Raw genomic sequence first — 22590 nt, 5'->3', positions numbered from 1 at the left:
GGACCACTGTTGTGTTGGGTGGGGATATGGCCTAAGATGAGTGCCTTTGTAAGTTAACACTTGCTATGCATCCCATGTGTATACATCCCACTGTTTCTCAACCATTGACTCCTACTGGTAAAATACATAAAAATAATGAATGACTCAACCAGACAATCCGGTGCATTTCCCCCCTTCTCGAGAATCCAACTCCCTTTTTCTGTTGAATTTCTTGAACTCCAACTTGTCAGTAAATGACTACATGGATGGACTCATCATAAGGTCACCAGGTCATTCAGTTCACGGTTTCTCAACTAGTGGAAAGAACATTTAAAACAAATCAACAAATCCTACATTACTAAATGCATGGTCAGGGACCACATGCAATACCTCCACGGACCACCAGTGGTCCACGGACCACCTGTTGAAAACCCAAGGTCTATGTGATTGCACTATGACAACATGGCACTTTACTGTGACAGTGTCCACAGAAACTGTGTCTGTGACATGTCACTCTACTACACAATGTTGTGGCGGTGCAGTTGATGACAGTTTGTAGTCACCATGGATCGATACGTCCTTGCTGAGGCTCCAGTAGCTTTGAGAGGCTAAAGACTGCTTACTATACCGAAGTTGATCTGAAATAGCAGATCTACAAGCACTACAAGTGCTTGTGTTTGGTGCACGCCGGGCGCCACGCATTTTGTGTGTGTGTGTGTGTGTGTGTGTGTGTTTGTGTGTATGGGGGGTTGGGTGGGGCTTGAGATGCTCTCTGTCCCCACTGTAGCCTAGCAACAACAACACTGCTCCTTTTTTTGTCGCTCTGCAGCGAGTGCGGTACATGAGGAGTGTCAGAACACTACGCCACCGAGAGGACACACGAGGTACTACAGAAAACCAGAGAGAGAGAGAGAGAGAGAGAGAGAGAGAGACAGAGACAGAGACAGAGAGAGAGATGAGAGTAAGTCGCAAAAAACAACCAACATTCCCTTGTTTCTTAACATGAAAAACTATTCTCTCACACACATTTGCAAATTCCTTCCTTCACACTGCATCACATGCACGCGCACGCGCACACGCAGTACAGTATATGTCATCACGTGCACACTAATATGAACATCACACTGTATCCTCCACGTTTGAAGACATCCCGTTGCCATGACGATGTGTGAGGAGGTGGAGGGAGGAGAGCGAGGTGTTTGCGGAGAGCCCGGTCTGAGTGCAGTTGAGTTCAGAGACGAATGCGCTCACGCACACACACACACACACACACACACACACACACACACACACACACACACACACACACGCACGCCTAATGCTAATCCACTCTCCGTCTTTCTCCCTCCGCAAAGACGCCTTAATTTCATGTGGCCCACTTCCATCCTAGATGGTGTGTGTGTGTGTGTGTGTGTGTGTGCGCGCGCCTGCGCGAGCGTGTGCAGCAACATGTACTCAAGTATTGCACTTGACAAACTTAAACCAAAGTTTTAACTTTACTGCAGTATTTCCAATTTTCAATACTTATTATTTAATTATAATTATTAATTATATCCCATGCCATGTACATCTCAGAGTGAAATATTGTACTTTTTACGCCACTACAATATTTTATTTTAAGTATTTCAAAAGTGTCTGAAAACGTTTTAATAATGACATGGGCCAATAGAGGGACGCCGGGTTGATAATGGTGGAAAAACTGGCTGCTCTAATTGTTGCAGATCTTGATTACATTAAAAGAAAGAAAGTCATATATCAAGCTATATCTCCGGTTTGCAAATGCCATAATGTTACGTTGATGGCCCCGTTAGTGTCTTCATTATGTGTCTAATGGCCGACCGTCGTCACCATGGTTACGTCACATCACAATGTTATATACAGTCTTAAGACCGTGCAGGACATTAAAGTATCATTCGGTTATCCATGAGACATTTATGACCTGTCATCTCTGTGACTCCAGTGAAATGTGAGCTTGCGTTAATGTCCTATAAGAGTCCTGGGTATACCTGCGGGGGCCATTTAGAGGCATGGGAAATGAATAGACCATGATTATTATTGCCATTATTGCCATTTAAGAAGGAAAAAATCCATTGTTACTGCCCGTTTATATATACACACACACAGTGTTGCTTTATTATGTGTGCGCATACGGTATATCATTGCTGCAGGAAGAGGCAGAAACTTATAGTATCTCCATATTCTTTTTTTTTTTAAATAAATGAACGCCCCTTCTTGATCATGTTTACAGTGTCAACACAAAAAGCATCAAAAGTATAGCAGAGCTCGAAAACGGGGCGCGAAGTTTACAGGGTTGCACATTATGAGGTTTCCACCCGTGAGATACGATTATGTACTATAGTGTGTGAATAGGTATAGGCTGCGTCACGTATTGCCTGTATTCTCGTACTGGTTGCTGAAACGTTAACCAGTGTCGAGACCGTATATCAACAATGTTCGTCCTACGAATACGGAAGCAACCAGAGAAATAGACACAATGGCTAACGACGCACAGTGACTTCCCATGACACAGTGTCATGGGAAAGACCACCGCCCGTGATACGGCGTCTAGCCGGTGGCACGTGGTGGGAGAGCACAACAACAACGACACCGTATAGATTAAAACACATTTTCTTTCTGGAAATACTTGTTTTCCCCAAGGTTCCTTTTTACTGTTTAGCCTCGCAAATTCTTCTCTGTGGTTACTGAAAATAAAGTGTCCCTTTTCGACACTTCATTGTAAAGAAATAATCTGAATAGCATTTACATAACCTTTCCTCCTTTCTCACTAGCAATGTTCTGACAGTTTACTGACAATCCTCTGTCTTGCCAATGGCAGGCTATGACGTGTGAAGTTCTCAAATGGCACACATATGTGTATCTCCAGCTTAGCGAGTCTCCGGTGTTCTGTGCCCCAGTCTGGAGCTGTAGCCCTCGTGTCAAGAAGCCGGACGTTGCTCTCAACACCGCCCTGCGGAAGCCACTCCAACGAATCGAACCGCCTATACTCGCTGGAATCGCTCCAGCAGAGGGTCAGACGAGAAGCAGCAAACGCTGACCCTCGCTCGGAAGGCACAGAGGAGTGAATCCCCCTGCACCTCCTCCCGCATGGAGACTCCACAGCACATGCGAGTCCCGGCGCTCCCTTTGCCACACGGACCCACACGGTATAGGAACCGGTCCGCACAACACCAGCTGACACCTCCAGCCAGGGCTTCCTGCAGGGTGAAGGCGAGATGGAGGGACCAGCTGGAAGGGCAGCAGAACCATCCAGGCTTCAGCACTATACATCGAGGATCCCACAGGTGTTCCTGGCCATGCAGCACCTCCCCCACATAAGGAATGGACAACCCTCAATCGCCTGAGGACAGGTGTGCAGGGACGTGTTGGTGCCGCAATGCAGAAGTGGGTTCACACAGACAGCATGCGAATGTGGGGGATCCACTGCAGATTATATAGTGACAACCAGCTGCCCGGAAAATGCTGGCCACCACGAATGGTGATCGTGGCTGCAGTTGGACCGTCCTTGACGATGACACACTATGGACTGGCTCGCTGCGACGGAGCCGAAGGTCTAAGGACATTCGACAGACAAAAGCGTTTGAATGCTGTATAATAATGCATCGTTTATAGTTAGAGAGAGAGGGAGAGAGAGAGCGAGAGCACCATTGTATCGCTCCGTGGAGTCAACCTGCATTGTGCAGCTGAAATTACTGGGCAATCACAGCGTCCGTGTCTCCATCTTTATCACCTTCATCAGCACAAAAAGAAAAACCTGCTTCACACCCACTTCCATAAGCTCAATTAATAATGGGCCAAAAAACACTCCGTGCCTCCTCATTCTCTCTCTCTCTCTCTCTCTCTCTCTCTAGAAGAGGTACTAAATGTGCAGTGGGCACAAGGCCATCTGAAATATCCAGAACTTTCATTCCAACGTGTAATTTAATTGTGTAACACAGCTCATATTTCACCAGGCATTTCGAGAGAGTGTGTGTGTGTGTGTGTGTGTGTGTGTGTGTGTGTGTCTTGAAAAATGTTGTTTGATAAAACATTTAGTGTGCAACTGGAACAAAAACGTTAAATGGATATTTCACTTTCAAAAATGACTTTTGCGTCATTTCCTCATCTACTCGGGCTATAGGCAACGTTAAAAACTGTGTTCACAAAAGCCTGAGTATAGATGATAAAATGATTAAAAAGAAATGGAGGGTGAAATGGCCCTTTAGGGTTTCGTTTGTTGTAAGACTGTAAGCCGTCTGAAAGACGAACGAGTCATGTTGAATGGTTTTCCCCGTATCAATTGGACGTGCAATATGTATGCATATACTGTACCCCCGCACGGATCACATTTAGCCATGAATGTACAGTATGTTTTATTACTGCCAGCACACACACACACACACACACACACACACTCCCTCACACAAAGAAATAGCATATTATGTGTACCTACAGGAGGTTATGTAGTGTACTGTATTGTGTCCCCCCTCCCCCTAACGCATCAATTCAACATACAACAGCGACGCCAAAACGCCACCCACACACCTTTCTCAGGAGAAAAGATGAATAGTCTGGCAGAGAGAGCACTATTTCAACCCTGGCCCTTAATAATAATAATAATAATAATAATAATAATAGACAGAGAGCTCTCTCCAGCACTGTACTGCATGGCCCTGACCTTTGTATTCAGAGGGTTAACAATCTGTAACTAAAAGGCAGATCCCTTTAACCACGTGAACCCCAGCGTTTCAAGCACGGGGAGCGATCATTTCGGCAAAGAATATCCGATCTACAAGCTCACAACGCTCCGGGACACGTTGTGAGCATGCAGATAGGCGTCTTTTGATGACGGAGAGATTTGGTATGTGCATGGAAGGAAAAGGGAAGTGTACGTAGTACGGAGCCCTGGGGGACCTCCATCAACTAAGTATAATAGCTTTATAGGTTTTAACCCATTCTGACCTGAGATCAGATTCATACGAGGTTTCCACTGGACACACACACACTGGTCTGATGAACCCATTCTGACCGGAGATCAGATTCTAAAAATGTCAGTCGTTCTTCGATTTTTCAAAAAGAGCAGACCTACAAGCTCGTAGCGCGCCACTCGGTGGCGCGCTATGAGCTTGTAGATCTGCTATTTTTAAATAGCTAAAGCATAACATAGTGCCAACACCAAAATGGGTTAAGTGTTATTTTGTCTAAGCGGCCATGCATGTACTAGGGTTGTCACTAATTAATCGTGTCCATACTCCATACATAAAAACATGCAGAAATAGCTGATCTAGAAGCTTACAACGCGTCACTTTGTGACATATTGTAAGCTTACATAGATCAGCTATGTCTGCTATTTTTATAAAATGTTAATATTAAAAATACCAATGTAATTTCTTGGTATATTTCAGTAACACGAAACCAAAAAGACGAACAGAATTGTAATTTCTATTCATAATGTTCCAATTTCCAATGCCAAAAAAACCCACAGTTAAATCGTTAATCACAATTATTTGTGTGACAATTAATCGTCAAGTTAAATGTGTAATTGTGGCGGTATAGTATAGTCATGACTAAATCCAGGAGCCAGGCCTCAGCGGACATATCACATTCTCTGTAGAGTTTGAGAGGCGCTATAGACACCTTTGAGAAGGGCTGGCCACCTTTGAGAGGGGCTGGCCACCTTTAAGAGGGACTGGTCACCTTTTAGAGGGGCTGGTCACCTTTTAGAGGGGCTGGCCACCTTTTAGAGGGGCTGGTCACCTTTTAGAGGGACTGGTCACCTTTTAGAGGGGCTGGTCACCTTTTAGAGGGGCTGGCCACCTTTTAGAGGGGCTGGCCACCTTTAAGAGGGACTGGTCACCTTTTAGAGGGGCTGGTCACCTTTTAGAGGGGCTGGCCACCTTTTAGAGGGGCTGGTCACCTTTTAGAGGGGCTGGTCACCTTTTAGAGGGGCTGGTCACCTTTGAGAGGGGCTGGCCACCTTTGAGAGGGACTGGTCACCTTTTAGAGGGGCTGGTCACCTTTTAGAGGGGCTGGTCACCTTTTAGAGGGGCTGGTCACCTTTGAGAGGGACTGGTCACCTTTTAGAGGGGCTGGTCACCTTTTAGAGGGGCTGGTCACCTTTTAGAGGGGCTGGTCACCTTTGAGAGGGACTGGTCACCTTTTAGAGGGGCTGGTCACCTTTTAGAGGGGCTGGTCACCTTTTAGAGGGGCTGGTCACCTTTGAGAGGGGCTGGCCACCTTTGAGAGGGACTGGTCACCTTTTAGAGGGGCTGGTCACCTTTTAGAGGGGCTGGTCACCTTTTAGAGGGGCTGGTCACCTTTGAGAGGGACTGGTCACCTTTTAGAGGGGCTGGTCACCTTTTAGAGGGGCTGGTCACCTTTGAGAGGGGCTGGCCGCCTTTAAGAGGGACTGGCCACCTTTGCTAAAACGGCTGGGAAAAACAGCACAGATATGTCAGGTTCAGGTGTTGTCAAATGAGCGCTGGTGATATTCATAAAGAGGATTAATGAGATTCCAGGATAGGATTGTACAGTATTTGTTTGAATATAATGCATGCTAAGTACCCTAATGGGAGCCAATTGTTGGCGGAGACGAGAAACCCTTCACACTGACTAGACAATTCTGCAGAGATTTTTCCGGGAGATTTTATACAAAGCGCGCGCACACAATCACGCACACACAGCCTGCCTGCAGCGCTTCGTTGCTGGGTTTGGTGACCATGAGGCTAACCCTCTCATGATCGGTGTCATGCGTGATGCATGTTGCAGTTACCCATGCAGTTTGTATAGGTGTGGATTTTGGTGCCGACACGTCCGAGCTCCAACAAACACACATTTGAGGAGGTCCAATGTACTGTTGATATACTTTGACATAGTACTAGTGTACTGTATATAGTACAGGGGTAGTACCCAAGGTGACCAAGCAATAACAACAATAGGTATCGTATCACTCGCGCGGGGTAGAGTTCGATCCCGCAAGGGTGCCAGTTCGATCCCGGGGTCCCCCATGCAGAGTTAGTGTCGTCAAAGTGTCATCGAGCAAGACTTTGAACCCCTAATTGCTCCCGATGTGCAGGTTGTTCCCTTGCATGGTTTCCCCCGCCATCGGTGTATGAATGTGTGTGTGTGTGTGTGTGTGTGTGTGTGTGTGTGTGAATGGGTGAATGTAATGCACAAGCTATGTATAGTGCTTTGGATAAAAGTGCACCATTTACGGAAAATAAAGGTTGGACTTACAGTGTATACAACATGTACTTTGAACAGTATCACGTACTTGAACAGTGTAATTGACTTGGAACTATATCTTTATCATGTATGTATCGTGTACTTGGACGTACTCTGCACGCCATAAACGTGATTTTACAAGCCCTCTTTAGCGGGGGAAAGAAAATGAGCTGAGAAATGGATTTGCGTCAGCGTTTCACTTCCACAGACGCTTCCCTTTAGGACTGCAGACATCGGTTTCTCGGATGGGGGGGGGAAAAAAAGTCCATTTAATGTCCATTGGTTGTTGATTTGGAGACAGCAGAAAGAGACGGATGCTGAGGTGAAAACAAGCAGCTGGAACTCATGGGAGCAGTCTGTCTGGGTGTGCCATTTTTCCCACTATGGAGTGGTTGTAGTGAAAAATAAATGCTAGCAATCGGTTATCGGTACCCTGACTTTGACCAGTTTTTTTATGAGTTTTCCCACGGGAGTTAATGTCACCCTTTTAGTGCATGCCATAGAGGGTATATGCGCATGCTTAAAGTGAATGGCACATCGAGTGGCAAAGCAACATGCAAAATGAGTTTAACATTGTTTAACGTTGTTTAATGCAATCAGATAGGACTTTTCTGTTTGGATGTCTGGGCTGTCAAGGCCAGAAAGTAGTTTTTTTGCCACTCAGTAGAGGCATTCCTGCATAACTTCCGGGTTTGATGATGATGCCACGTGCATACCCTCTATGCAGACACGTTTAGAAACACATTGGTGACGACATTTCTTGGTAACGATTTAGTTCCCAGACTTTCATAGGTTTCCCTTACTATATGGTATACCACATCAATACAGCATGGAAATGTGGACAAAGTCTTAAGCAACGACAACAAAAACATATTCTATAGGTTTTAGGCCTGAGAGGCTAAATCTCATTAATCGGTGGTCTGTGGCTCAAATGCTAAAAATGAACATTGGACCTTGAAATGAAAATGGTTGAAATACCACTGCTGTATAGCATGAACTCTTTCCAAATACAACACTAGTGTATAGCCTCATCTCTCTATCCAATCACAGCGCATTATACAATACCATAAACTTGCAATCACTGAGCACTCGGGGAGGAGGGGCGGCGAGGTGGGGGGTGTAATCGTGCTTTTCCCGGGAGAGATTAGCATTTTGTTCCCCCTGAATGACGTTGATTTACACTCCCTAAAACGGACAGAAGGCAGAGTTCTGCTCCGGGTGCTTTCATGAATGACGAGCACATCGAGTCCCATATGTGCAACATCCCTGGAACTAGACATGAGACCATTAATGAAACTAGACATGAGACCAGCAATGAAACCAGACATGAGACCAGCAAGGAAACTAGAAACATGATACCAGCAAGGAAACTATAGACATGAGACCAGCAATGAAACTAGACATGAGACCAGCAATGACACTAGACATGAGACCAGCAATGAAACTAGACATGAGACCAGCAAGGAAACTAGACATGAGACCAGCAATGAAACTAGACATGAGACCATCAATGAAACCAGACATGAGACCATTAATGAAACTAGACATGAGACCATTAATGCCCACAGCCACTGTGTTGCCGGGGCATGGCAGGACTGATAGAACCGCTGTGTGTGTGTGTGTGTGTGTGTGTGTGTGTGTGTGTGTGTGTGTGTGTGTGTGTGTGTGTGTGTGTGTGTGTGTGTGTGTGTGCGCGCGTATGCGTCTGCTAAATGCCTAAATTGTGAATTGTAAATTTATAAATTAGTTAAGTAAAAAACGAAGAAAGAATTTCTAATTGAAATCAAGGTTTTCTATATATTACAAAATATTGGTTTGGGGGGGATAGTGGGTGGTCGAGAACTTGATCCCACATTCAGGATCAGCATGGCGTGCGTGTGTGTGTGTGTGTGGTCGCAAGGGGGTTCGTTTCTCTTCCTATAGGTGTCCAAACCAATAGAGTATACACATGCATGATTTTCCCATCAGGACACGCCCCCCTCATCTAGACTGAGTGGCAAAACATTGAGCAGCATGGAGTGTTGGAGTTTGGAAGCGCTCGTTGGAAATCAAACTGCATACCACCCGTTTCTAAATGTCACATAATGCAGGAGGCAGAAAAAAATTGTGTTATTGAAAACAAGCATTTCCAAACTTCTGACACTTGGAAAAATAATCACATTTTCAGATAGAAAGAGGATGATTCAAGCTTTTCATACAGCTGCAATGTTGGTGAGTTTAACATTGTTTAATGCAATCAGACTCAGACGGGACTTTTCTGTTTGGATGAATGGGCTGTCAAGGCCAGAAAGTAGTGTTTTTGCCACTCAGTGGGCGTTCCCGCATAACTTCCAGGTACGATGATGTCACGCACATACCCTCTATAGAACAGGCCGAATGAGTGTTCCATCACAGCTCGGGGCTCCACAGCAAACAAACAGCCAATCAACATTCCCTGCGTGCTCAGTGCGTGATTAGCACCAAACACTAGGAAACAAGGCCAGATCATGTTGGCTTCCTGTTGGCTTGCGTATAAGCTAGATTCTTTTAACCACTCAAACCAGTGGTTTTCAACCAGTGATGCGGGGACCACCCGTGGTCCTCCTAGAGCAGTAGTTCCCAAAGTTTTTCGGTCAAGGACCCCCAAATTGACACTAATTATCCCGCGGACCCCCATTTGAAAAGACATGCCGTAGGGACCGCCATAAGAGAACATTTTTACGGCTCTACCAGAGATTCCCACCACGTTTAATTTCAAGGGAGCCCCAGTTTGACATCCATTAGTCTACGGACGCCCCATTTAATGGCATTTCTGTCTCTGAGAACCCCAATTTAGATTGTAACGTCACTGTTAATTTAACTCTGAGAGTGTACAAATGGAACCAAAACGGACCGTTTGGTTGGATCCATTTGTACACTCTCAGAGTTACAGACCTGTAAGGGTCCATTTGGGTTCCCACTTTGGGAACCAGTGTCCTAGAGGAGGTTCCAGGTGGTCCCCAGCTAAATGATGGAGAGTTTATAACCAAATGGACCCGATACGGGTCCATTTGGTTTCATTTTACGCTCTCAAGAGCTCAATTATTGTTAAACATACTTAATTTACAAAAAGTCGACACAATTAGAGAATGTAGGATAATTATTATTGTGATAAATGTTTGCCTGTTAACTCTCCTGTAGCAACCTCAATACAGCATGGAATTGTGGACACAGTCTTATCCAACGATAACAAAATATTCTTTAGTTTTGGGTCTGAAAGGCTGTTTGGGAGGCATTTTGAAGGTGAGGTATTTTCAATTCATTTCTTAAACTAATGTATTGTAAAAATGTATGTCATCAATTAAACTGCTTCATTGTATCTATGTGGAAACTGAAAAGAAACCTCGTTTTATAATATAAAAAGTTGTATCAATATGTTTGTTCTCATATGTTGCTGAACTTATATTATATTTTAGTCATTTTCGGGATGGGAACCCCTTTTGGTGTTTAAAGCATTATGTCATGCTTTAGCTATTGGAAAATAGCAGATCCACAAGGTCATAGCACGGCACTGAGTGCCGCGCTACAAGCTTGTAGATCCGCTATTTTTGAAAATGTGTGAAAACGTGGCTCAAATCTTTGCTTCTGGTGGGGTTCCAGGAAAAACAATATTTTCAGATGGGGGTCCACAGCCAAATACATACAATTCCGGGGGTCCTTGACATGAAAATGGTTGAGCACCGCTAACATAATAGAAACATAGGTTTTTCAGAAAACCTCAGGTCTAAATGGGTTAAACCCCTTTCACCATAGGTTATGAGCAGCTCTCTGGAATGCAGTCAGAGAGGCTATGGGTTAGGTGTGTATAGGAACAGCGCTCTGGGCAGTCAGACACTGCGTGAAAAGAGGAGTTAACGGGCAATTATGGACACTAGATTTGCCCGTAAACCACAAGGTTAGAAGGCATATACAGTAATATACGGTACTATACAGGTGTGATAGTACAATTCGGGAGTTTACCAGAGTTTGTTGGAAAGTTTCCTGTAATATACACATCCGTATTCCATGCTTTTTGCGCAGTCAGAGAGGCTAAGGGTTATAGGTGTGTGTGTGGGAACAGCTCTCTGGGCAGTCAGAGAGGCTAAGGGTTATAGGTGTGTGTGTGTGGGAACAGCTCTCTGCAGGGCAGTCAAAGAGGCTATGGGTTATAGGTGTGTGTGTGGGAACAGCTCTCTGCAGGGCAGTCAAAGAGGCTATGGGTTATAGGTGTGTGTGTGGGAACAGCTCTCTGGGCAGTCAGAGAGGCTATAGCGTTATAGGACCGTGTGTCTGCAACAACCGAAGCGTCACGTTAGTTCATTCAGGGAGTCATACACGCCTCGGCTGTAATCAGCTGTACGTCAGTCTGCTGATTGCTTTCCAATCAGCCACGCTTTCCTGCACACCAACAACACGTCATTCCCTCAACAAAGTGGACCGTTTAAATACGGCATCGCTCCTGCCCTGGATCTCTGCTCTTCAACTGCTGCTCATGCTGCTGGCAAAGCTTGCCTGGCTGATGCCTCAACCACCCAGCCTCCACGCCATGCGATCAGACAGCGTTGCATTACTCAAAGGTTTTCTGAGTGGTGCAACCACTCCTACAACCAGCAATGTCCGTGTCCGCCTATGTGGTCATGAGCACGAGTATATGACTTATTAGTGCCAGTAGGGGGCGCCAGAAACAGAGAGGGATAGTGCATGCTCTGTTGCCTGCTAATGAGAGAGCGAGAGAGAGAGAGAGAGAGAGAAAGAGATGTGGGGGGGGATTGCACCACTCAGTTCACACGGGTGTGATTTTTAAAGTGAATGTTGAACTGAAATTCATGTGTGCATGGCTCTAAAAAAGTTTACTGAAATTATACAACAGGTCGTTTCGAGGAAGCAATCTGATTGGTTGAAACATGCATCCTTAGCCGTGCTTTAACCCACGATATTGGAACAGCAAATCAAAACAAAGAATTCAGCCGTGCTTTACTCCCAGAGCGCAGCAGACTCGGTGGCGCCTATAGGCTATAGCTATAGTTTCTTGGGACATTTGAGGTCGTAGTGGCTACATCTGTCAGTAAAATAATATTATTTTTCAGCGATAATCTTAGTTTTAAGGGTAACTGTTGTATAATTGCAATGTTACACTCGAGGGCGGTCTTTATCGCCATTAATGCACTTCTGTGATGCCTTTCGGGGTTTCCTGCGGCACCGCAGGCGTTGCATTAATGACAATAAAGAATTCCCTCTCGTGTAATATTGCTTAATGCAATGTTTATCCGATCAAATGCCTTGCCGTGGGCCAGCTCTAGGATACCTGGGGGCGGCGGGGGTCGCATAGCCGCACGTTCCCTGATTTTGCTTAGCATGCTGTATAGCTAAATGTATAGGGATCAACATCTTTAGAGCGGAGCCATTAACTTAAATAAGTTTAACTGTATTCCATTCGTTGTAATGAGTGGTTAAATCGACTTAAGACGGGAGTCTTTCATCCTGACTGAAGTGGCTGAGCCCACCGGGCACCTCCAATGAAAACAATCAACATGACGTTTTACGCGGCGCGATCTAAAAACCCACCATAACTGGTCAAATACTCGAGTGCGAGACACCTAAAAATAAAAATAAAAGACTAAACTGTTACGTCTCTGTGTCTTTAAAACAGAAAATTAAAGGATAAATCTTGAGCGGCGCTTGTATTATAAAAAAAAACAAAAAAAAACTAGCCATAGATTTGACAGTCCAGAGAGAGTGATGGCCACTTACTGCAGGAATCCATTAAAGGGTGTATATAGGAATGGATGGGCAGAGTGAGACGTCGACATCCTGATGATGAGATCAAACCGGCAGCGTATGTGGTTCAGATGAGACGGGTCCCACCGTCACCGTCGTAATAACCCATTAAGACTTATATGGCGTTCCAAATCAGTGGTCACTGGTTTCTCAACGTTTTTATATACGTGCCAAAAGCACCCCCCCCCCCCCCAAAATGATATCTATTTGGCCACGCATGCACTTTCACTCCTTCTTTTCGTGCCAAGGACCTCCCATAAGGATAATGTATTTGGCCACGCGGAACGCCCCATCGGAACATGTTTCGTGCCAGGAACCCGTCAGCTATATAGGAGAGAAGAGAGAAGGACTCTCTTTCAGAAAGATGTTCAGGCACGAAAGTGGCAGCACACTGAGAGCTTGTATATCTGCGATTTCTGAGAAGCACTTTTCGGAAAACAACGTATGTCGCCGTTACAGTACATGTATACACACATGGCTAACATCTAAAAATGAACACGGGCGCTTTCCCCGGTTCCAACGGGATAATGAAACCCAATAACCGTCCACTCCTCCTTGTCCTTCTTTCAATATAGCAGGGGTGCCGACCTGCTTGCTCTGAGACTGATTTGTGTGCACTATAGCAGCACACGGATGAGATCCGTGCACGTGGCACGGTGCCACGAGATTAGAATGAGTAGAATAAGGGCGCCACTGAAGACAGGGGTTTTTTTTTCTTCGTTTTGTTTTTACCAGGTTTGCTAAAGCTGGTCTATATGTTCACCCCGAGGAATGTCAGCGGGCTTGCATTACATTTGTGTGTGTGTGTGTGTGTGTGTGTGTGTCTTGCTCACGGACACTTTGACACAGACGTGCTGTGGGAGTGGAACCGGTGACCTTCTGATTATACCAAGACGGCTTCTCTAGTCATACCCACATTGCACATGCAGGCTTTTTTAAAAGATGCAGTGCTGTGATTGTTTTCCCTCCTAAAACATGGTATATGATTGATTATATATGATTATACTAGGAGGAAGTGTACAGAAAGTGTAAAAAATGATGTGTTTATTGCCGCACACCCACCAGTTCATTAAGTAAACCTGGTTTTCACCCACTTGAACGTAAGCCTCGCCCACAGCTGTGTTGTATGGTAATGGGGGGAGGGGTTAGGGTCATGATGTAACTTTTTTTTCTTCGATTTGGCCTTTTCACTTAGCTTTCAGAAAGAAACCAAAAATACACAGGGAAGACATATTTGAATGCGCTAACCACAGCTGGGGGTCTATTAAGAGTAATAGAAGGTACAAAAATCACGTCACTCCATCTTCAAAGGAAACATATAGGTTCCATACTGTATGCTCGTCTAATGAAAAGGAGCCTGGTAAACATATAGGTTCCATACTGTATGCTCGTCTAATGAAAAGGAGCCTGGTAAACATATAGGTTCCATACTGTATGCTCGTCTAATGAAAAGGAGCCTGGTAAACATATAGGTTCAATACTGTGTGCATATTTAAAGGAGCCTGGTAAACATATATGTTTCATACTGTATGCATCTTTAAAGGAGCCTGGTAAACATATAGGTTTCATACTGTATGCATCTTTAAAGGAGCCTGGTAAACATATAGCTTTCATACTGTATGCATCTTTAAAGGAGCCTGGTAAACATATAGCTTTCATACTGTGTGCATCTTTAAAGGAGCCTGGTAAACATATAGCTTTCATACTGTATGCATCTTTAAAGGAGCCTGGTAAACATATAGCTTTCATACTGTGTGCATCTTTACAGGAGCCTGGTAAACATATAGCTTTCATACTGTGTGCATCTTTAAAGGAGCCTGGTAAACATATAGCTTTCATACTGTATGCTCGTCCAATGAAAAATCCAGAACAGCATCCATCTGCACGGCGTGCATCTGTTCCAACCAAAATGAATCAGTCAAGGATTGTCTCAGAAACGCCGACACAGCCCGCCAACATTCATCTTGTCATTCACTGTGGGGGTGAATTTGCTCCCTTCATTTGGCCAAGCGACAAACGACAAACAACAGCACGGTCCAAAAAAGACCTCCAACCAGCTGACAACAACATGACAGCGACAGTCCTGTCCTGTGTTGTTGCCTCCCATGGATCGTATACACCTAAGCCCAGGAAGGCCCCCGCCGGATTCTCTGCGGGAAACGCTGCAGGGTCCAATGACAGGAACCGCCTGGTGGCATGCTATACCACAGCCAAAGTGACACCTCGAGGTGTTGGCAGGACAGGACAATGGTGCCGCGGCAGAGGATGCCCTGTCACCTTTGGAAGGCCCTATACCAACTGCCGTTAAGACATGCGACATCCCTTGAATCCTTCAAAACGGCCCTCAGAGGGCACCTATACGGAGTACGGACGGCTGCAATTCGAAACGGCTCAACACTGTTTAATGTGCTCGTTTCCTCCGCCACTGTCCTTCTCTTTTTATTTACTTGAAGCCTTTTAATTGTATGCGTTGCTTTTTGTGTGTTTTAACCTTGATATTTTGAATGTGTTCATATTTTGTGTTTATATTTTGTTTTGTCTCATGCTGTACAGCACTTTGGTCGGTCGTGGGCTGTTTGTAAATGTGCTTAATAAATCAATTTGACTTGGCTTGACCTTTGTGTTGGAAGAACATCACATCTACTGTGGATCGCTGGGTCCCAAACACTGGGCGGGCGGACCCATTTGAGAGTCGCATTTTCATGGATCCCTTTGGGCTTTTTTTTGTTCCCCCATTTTTTCAGGAATCCAAAACAAATTCAATCAAATTCAATTTGTGGCGCACAGCGGGAGCGATCTAATTTCTCTTTTGTGTGTCAAGTAAGAAAGTTTAGGAACAACTGCCATAGATCATGCTTGTTTTTAACTTTTTTTTTGTTGTTGTTGAAAATATAAAGAATGAAAGGAGATCAAACTAAATACTAATGGTACCTAAGATATAAAAGGTGCGTGAGCACTGACACTGGTGTAACCCGCAGGTCGGTCCATTACCAAGAGCAAAGAAAACAACAATGACTCAGTCATAATTGCCAGCTGCAGCAAGCTCTCGTTTATGAACTGTAATCAGTGTGTGTGCCTCAGCTCACAGCTTCATGTTGCAGCGTTCAGAGTATGGGGTTTTATGACGTTCAGACTATAAATGGTAATTGGTGCTTTCATCCAAGGCGCTTCACATATAGGTTGTGCACACTGTCATTACATATTCACCCATTCATACACGCGGTCACACACCAATGCCGTATAGGAAAAACCACGCAAGGCTCCAACCTGCACATCGCGAGCAATTATGGGGTTCAGTGACTTGCTCAGGGAAAACTTCGACACTAACTCTGGACCCCTAGGGGTCCCCGGACCCCACCTTGGGAACCACTAGCCTACAGGACACCTGCAGTGAGTGGTGTACTGTAGTGTCCATCGACTACAGTATAGTGCAGCCTGTAGGTGTTAAATGGATACATGTGCTGCTCAGCGGGCTTACTGGGATGACACCACCTAGCATAATGACCCTGCTCCTTATCAGCCAATAGGGCGCTGGCAACTACCTGGCCTAACGACCCTGCTCCTTATCAGCCAATAGGACGCTAGCAAACACATGGCCTAACGACCCTGCTCCTGAAGACTGTCCTATTTGCAAGCCAGACTCCCCAAATGTTGTTTATCCATAACAACTACATTGACATTTGGCCCTTGGCTGTGCGCACGCACGCACGCACGCACGCACACACGCACACACGCACACACGCACACACACACACACACACACACACACACACACACACACACACACACACACACACACACACACACACACGATTGTGTAATTCACAGTCAATGCATGGAAACATGATAGTGCACGGTAATAAATAATGCTGATCTTACACTTTCCTTACAAGTGGCCTAATGATGCGTGCCCCGTGATGTCTGATGTCATGGTTTTAATGGCTTTAATGCCTTTCAATGGGTTTTCCGTGGTTTTCGTAGCACATCTGATGAATCTTTGCTGGACACATTACGCCTGGGCGTGACAGTCATTTGAGTCTAATGTTGCGCAGTGTGTTGTGAACATGTCACATTGATAATGTATGCAGTGGCTATTATTAGGAGCTGTGGGTGGAAGGGTGTGTGTGTGTGTGTGTGTGTGTGTGTGTGTGTGTGTGGGGGGGGGGGGGGGTGCACTGTGCTGGGAAGTGACTCATTAGACTGGGGGACTGGAACTCAATGGACCATGGGGTCACCCACTTCTCATGCACGGTCGGCAAGCGTTGATGCTCTGCACACTCCCTTTAGTTCGCACACTCCCATAGTGCGTTGTTTTAAATAAAAGTCCTATATCAGGGGTGGGCAACTTTGACGATAGAGAGGGCCACTATATTTCCACACTCGTTGTATATTGTATATTACTGTCGTACAGCAAGAAAAGCAGATCTACACGTTTGTATTGAAATCCTGAATATTTTTTGCCATTTTAAATTGGAATCCTGAAAAGTTACATTTTTATTTATTTTCAAATTAATTTAGTTATAGTTATGTTAACCTAATGAATTAAACATAAATACATTGGACATAAAAAGACAATAACATTTTAATCCTTATAATAATTCAGCGAATCTCTGAATGTCTGAATGAATGTCCCTGACAGCGCTTTATCTCATCATTAACTGCACGAATCACTCCCACTTTTCACACAGGCATGGACCAAAATTATATGGAGGTCTTAACGGAGCCCTTTTTTCGATTTGACACAATGATTTATAATGAATTTATTAGTGGATTAAAAAATGCAAAAATGGGTATTGTACTGTCAATATCACATGAATATGAATGCAAAGTAGCGGTCCATGTGTGGACAGGCTACCTGTCGCCGTTGTGCATGGTGAGATGTGTGCAAACCGTGTAGTTTATCAGGAGAAGAATACCAAAGGATGCAACATTAATTTATAGTGAATTAACCTCGCACCCTCACACACCTGCGTCCCTTAGCGACACCTGCATCACAGGCCACCGTTCTCACCGTTACCCCACTGTCATGCTTCCTCTAGCTAGCGCTGCAACACAACAAATTGTGCCCTATACAATTTGGCGCCGCTGACTGTGTGTGTGCGTGTTGCATCGTTTGGTAGTCTTCTCCTGATAAACTACACGGTTTGCACACATCTCACCATGCACCGCGGCGACAGGTAGCCTGTCCACACATGGACCGCTACTTTGCATTCATATTCATGTCATATTTACAGTACTACGGCCTTCACAGTGTGTGTGTGTGTGTGTGTGTGTGTGCCAGGAGGCAGTGTGTGTGTGTGTGTGTGCGCGCGCGTGGAGAGGGACGCTAAAACTGTCAACACTTCTACTAAAGAAAGAGGCAGCGATGGCGTCATAAGTCCATATCCATACATTCGGGGACATAAATTGCGCTAAAAACTTCTAAACTTTTAAACCGCAGCAGCTTAAAGCATTCTATTAGCTGTTGCTAAGCTACATTAGCATAGGAACGGAACCAAAACAGTGTTGGGCAATCACCAGGGTTGCCACATTGACTGAGGGAAACAAGCAACCAGGTATATGAAAATGTTAACAGGCCAGAATAAGTCAGAAAATCCGAAAATAAATCTACAATAAGCAACAATATAGCTGACTGTCAAACATCATTGTCCAATGTTGTTTCAGAGCAGTGGTTCTCAAACATTTTCATGTCATGGACCACTAATATTATATATATATATATATATATATATATATATATATATATATATATTTACTATATATATATTTGCTGTTCATATATTCAGAACGGGTAAGGACTAGTACCAGTAATTAGCTGAAATCAATAATTATATCAATGTTCGGATATTAACCTGCTACGAGCTTGTAGATCTGCAATTTTTGAAAAATCGTGAAAATGTGGCGCAAATCTTAGAATATATATTATTTTCTGGTTTTTAACTCAAATCTTTGCTTCTGGGGGGGGTCCCTGGAACAACATATTTTCAGATGGGGGTCGGCGGCCAATTACATAAATCTTTGGGGGTCATCGACGTGAAAATGTTTGAGAACGACTGACGTATAGAAACATTTTTCAGAAAACTGCCAGGATTTAGAAGACATTTTGCAGAATGGGCCTCAGGTCTAAATGAGTCGAGGGGGTTCCAAATGGACTCTTGCAGGTGCGTATAGCTCTGAGAGTGTATACAAAACAAACGGAAGCCAACGGACCATTTGAGGGTCATTTCATCTGTACTCTCTCAGGAGTTATGGGCGTCTCGTGAAATGAAAACGTTTTGAGAAGCACTGCACTAGAATAGTGATTGCACTCGATTGCAGTAGTACAGATGTCTATCTGTTTATCAGTACTGTAGGAGAACTGATCAGTGATACATGGCAGCAGTATAGAAGACAAGTGCATCAGTACTCAAGTGTATCGCCGAAGCAGCAAATTGAAAGCATCACAGTTTGTCTTGGATGCACTAGTGATGGTGGTCACGTGGTCATCCAAATCTACAGCTTCGTCTCCTATACTGCTCCTAGGCTATAGTGGTTCTGCAACCAGAAAGAGGCAAATATTGTGAGAGTAGCCGATCTACAAAGGCATTGTGACCTTGTAGTTTTGCTATTTCCACAATATTTATCTGATTAACCGAGTCAAACTAACTAACAGTGTCCGTCAGGGTGGGGGGGTCTCCAGTTCAAATATAACGAGTAAGACGCGCAAACGCGGGAAGCGAACACAGCTCGTACATATTTGGGTTTTGGACCTATAGCTGCTTTGGGGACTCCTTATATGGTGCCCCTTTTGTGCCCATATATGGAGCTGAGTGGACCTGGCCCCTTTTGTGCCCATATATGGAGCTGAGTGATTGCTGATGCAACACACTCCATATTTGGATAGCGGGACAGACACACGGACAGACAGACACACAGACAGACAGACATGATCTGCTAGGTCTCATAGTAAGTGCTCACTGCATTCGAAATTATTTTGAGGGGTCCCCATGTAGTTAAAATATGATTATTTTTTTTGGGGGGGGGGCATTAAACAACGTTAAACAATTGTTAAACTCATTTTAGCATGTTGCTTTGCCACTCGATGTGCCATTCACTTTAAGCATGCGCATATATTACCCTCTATTCTCGTTCCTCCGACGTCATCACAACACACGCTCAGAATGTAGCTGGCCCATTGCTGTGCACACAATCACACTGCCAGCTACTAAAGGCACAGGGCAGGCTATACCACTCCTTTTCAAAGGAAGCCGCAGTGACACGAAGATACAAGGCTATACAGGCCAATGTTCACTTTCAATGGAAGCCACCGGCATGAAGATACATTGGACGTTTGTAGCTGCTACAACATCTATAAAAACCGTAGAGCTGGTTTCAACTTCAGATACTGCTGTGAACGCAGCATTATGGACATGGTGTATTGAGACAGAGATAGAAAGAATGAAAGAACAGTATTATTGGGGGGAGGGAGGGAGGGAGGGAGGGAGGGGGGAAGGGAGGTAGGGAGGTAGGGAGGGGGAAGGGTTGGGCGGCAGTAATTTAACACTGAGCTCTTTAATTAATCTGTGCAGATCTTCACTGAACTTTTCTCATCCTTCAAACTCCTGCAGAAACACGGAAGGGTCACACGTTGATGTGATGGAGAGAGAGAGAGAGAGAGAGACTCAGAGGAGACTCAGAGAGAGAGAGAGAGAGAGAGAGAGAAGGAAATTAGACATTAAAAAGCAAGGTGGTGGAAGAGAGGACCTCTTTCTCTTCCTTTGCTGTGTCAGCAACGCTGCCTCTGGGCCACCACATGCACAAGAGCGTGCGTGCGCACACACACACACACACACACACACACACACACACACACACACACACATGATTTAGAAACTTTTAGTGTTTCTAGTAAGACTAAATCTTAATTGCCCAGACTCTTCTTCAACAAAGATGGCGAAAGCAAACATTCTTTGTTCTGTATACTTATACATACAACATTATGGTACAAAACACTGAAGTCCTTCAACCAGAAACCTAACCTCACAGGGAAGTCACGGGTGACTTTTAACCGGCAAAGCTGGTTAAAAGTGGTTACAAATGTCGGGTGAGTTCTAACCGGCCACGCCAATGCCTTTCAGACTGTTAGTATAAGTCGGACCAACGCATGCGCCCCGGGTGAGTTTAAGAATGAGCCTTACTGGTCAGAGCTGGGACTGCGGGCCCGTGCATTCATGGCGAGGAAACCCCCGTGCAGCTGTGGTTTAACATTGAGCACTTCCGCATTTTGGACACCTTAATGTTGGTGCCATATACTGTATCCTTTATAATAACTCTATGGGTGTCACAGGGTGACATGTGGAACTAAAACATATCCCAGGTGTGAAGCAGCTGCAGGTGGGTAGCCTCGGGAAACCCAGACGTTTTTATTTCCAGGGAGGGAAAAAAAAGTCTGGGTCTGAGAGTCCACTTCAATTCGGCATAGAGTAGCGCAAACATTGCTCACTCTCTGCTGATTTCTGATCGTCTGCACCTTTGTTAAATTGACACACACACAAGCACACATGTACACACACTCCTCTCTCTCTCTCTCTCTCTCTCTGTCGCTCTAAGTAATTAGTCTCACAGTTTCTCCCGGCGGATCCTGCCGGGAGCTGCCTATGCCATAAAAAGCATAGGTGAGTTCCAGGCTAGCAGGTGGGTGACACGCTGACACAGGGTGTGGAACTAAAACACATGACCCAGGTGTGAAGCCGCTGCAGGTGACACAGGGTGTGGAACTAAAACATTACCCGTGCAGGTGTGAAGCACCTTGCAGGTGACACAGACTGAGGGACTAAAACATGAACAAAGCCCTACAGAGATGGACGAGAAGTGATGATGGTTTACTTTGTTTATACTGTAGGCTATATAAATAAAACTGCACCGCTCAGCGTTCAGCCTCCACACGCACAGCTGATTGGAAGGAGACCTGGAACACCAAAAAAAAAAAAAAGAAAGAAAGAAATACGCTAAAAATGTTCTGAAGCCGTGGTGAGTCACTGACTCTCCAACTGAACCCCGAGCAGATATTATCATCTCTCTGTCTGGCGGATAACCTCTTATCTATATCACTTTCTGTGTTTTTATTTTTTTTCTTCTATACTTCAGTGGTTTTCAACCAGTGGTCCGGGGGACCACCAGTGGTCCTTGAGGAGGTTCCAGGTGGTCCCCATGCTAAATGGAGGGCTGATAAGCCTCAGTGCTTGAACTCTTGAGTGTAAAATGAAACCACATATTGAACTCTCAAGAGTCTCTCCTAATGGTACCAACATCAATACAGCATGGATAGTGGACAAAATATTATTCAACAAAATATTCTTTAGTTTTGGGTCTGAGAGGCTAAATGTCATGGTGGTCTGTAGCTCAAATTTCCGAATATAGAATAGATAATGAGCCATGATATGAAAATGTTTGAAAACCACTGCCCTACTTGAATGTGCATACATCTGCATATTTTTGAAAATCTTGTGAGAATGTGTGAGACCAAAGAGAGAGACCTCATTGAATGTTTCCAGTGTGCAGATATACATATATATTGATTCATGTTGCAGTGAATGTTTCCAGTGTGCAGATATATATTGGCTCATGTTGCAGTGA

General features: G+C 44.8%; 1 protein-coding gene across 1 annotated transcript in view; it reads right to left on the bottom strand.

Annotated features, from left to right (window-relative positions):
* Positions 1–22590, bottom strand: part of LOC308330083 (disks large-associated protein 2-like) — a gene marked incomplete at its 3' end in the record, with an annotated part of 287323 nt that overhangs the window by 190486 nt on the left and 74247 nt on the right.

This window comes from Protomyctophum bolini (assembly GCF_963924005.1).
Source record: "Protomyctophum bolini genome assembly, chromosome: 15".
NCBI lineage: Eukaryota > Metazoa > Chordata > Actinopteri > Myctophiformes > Myctophidae > Protomyctophum > Protomyctophum bolini.
This window is presented reverse-complemented; position numbering and strand designations above follow the sequence as displayed.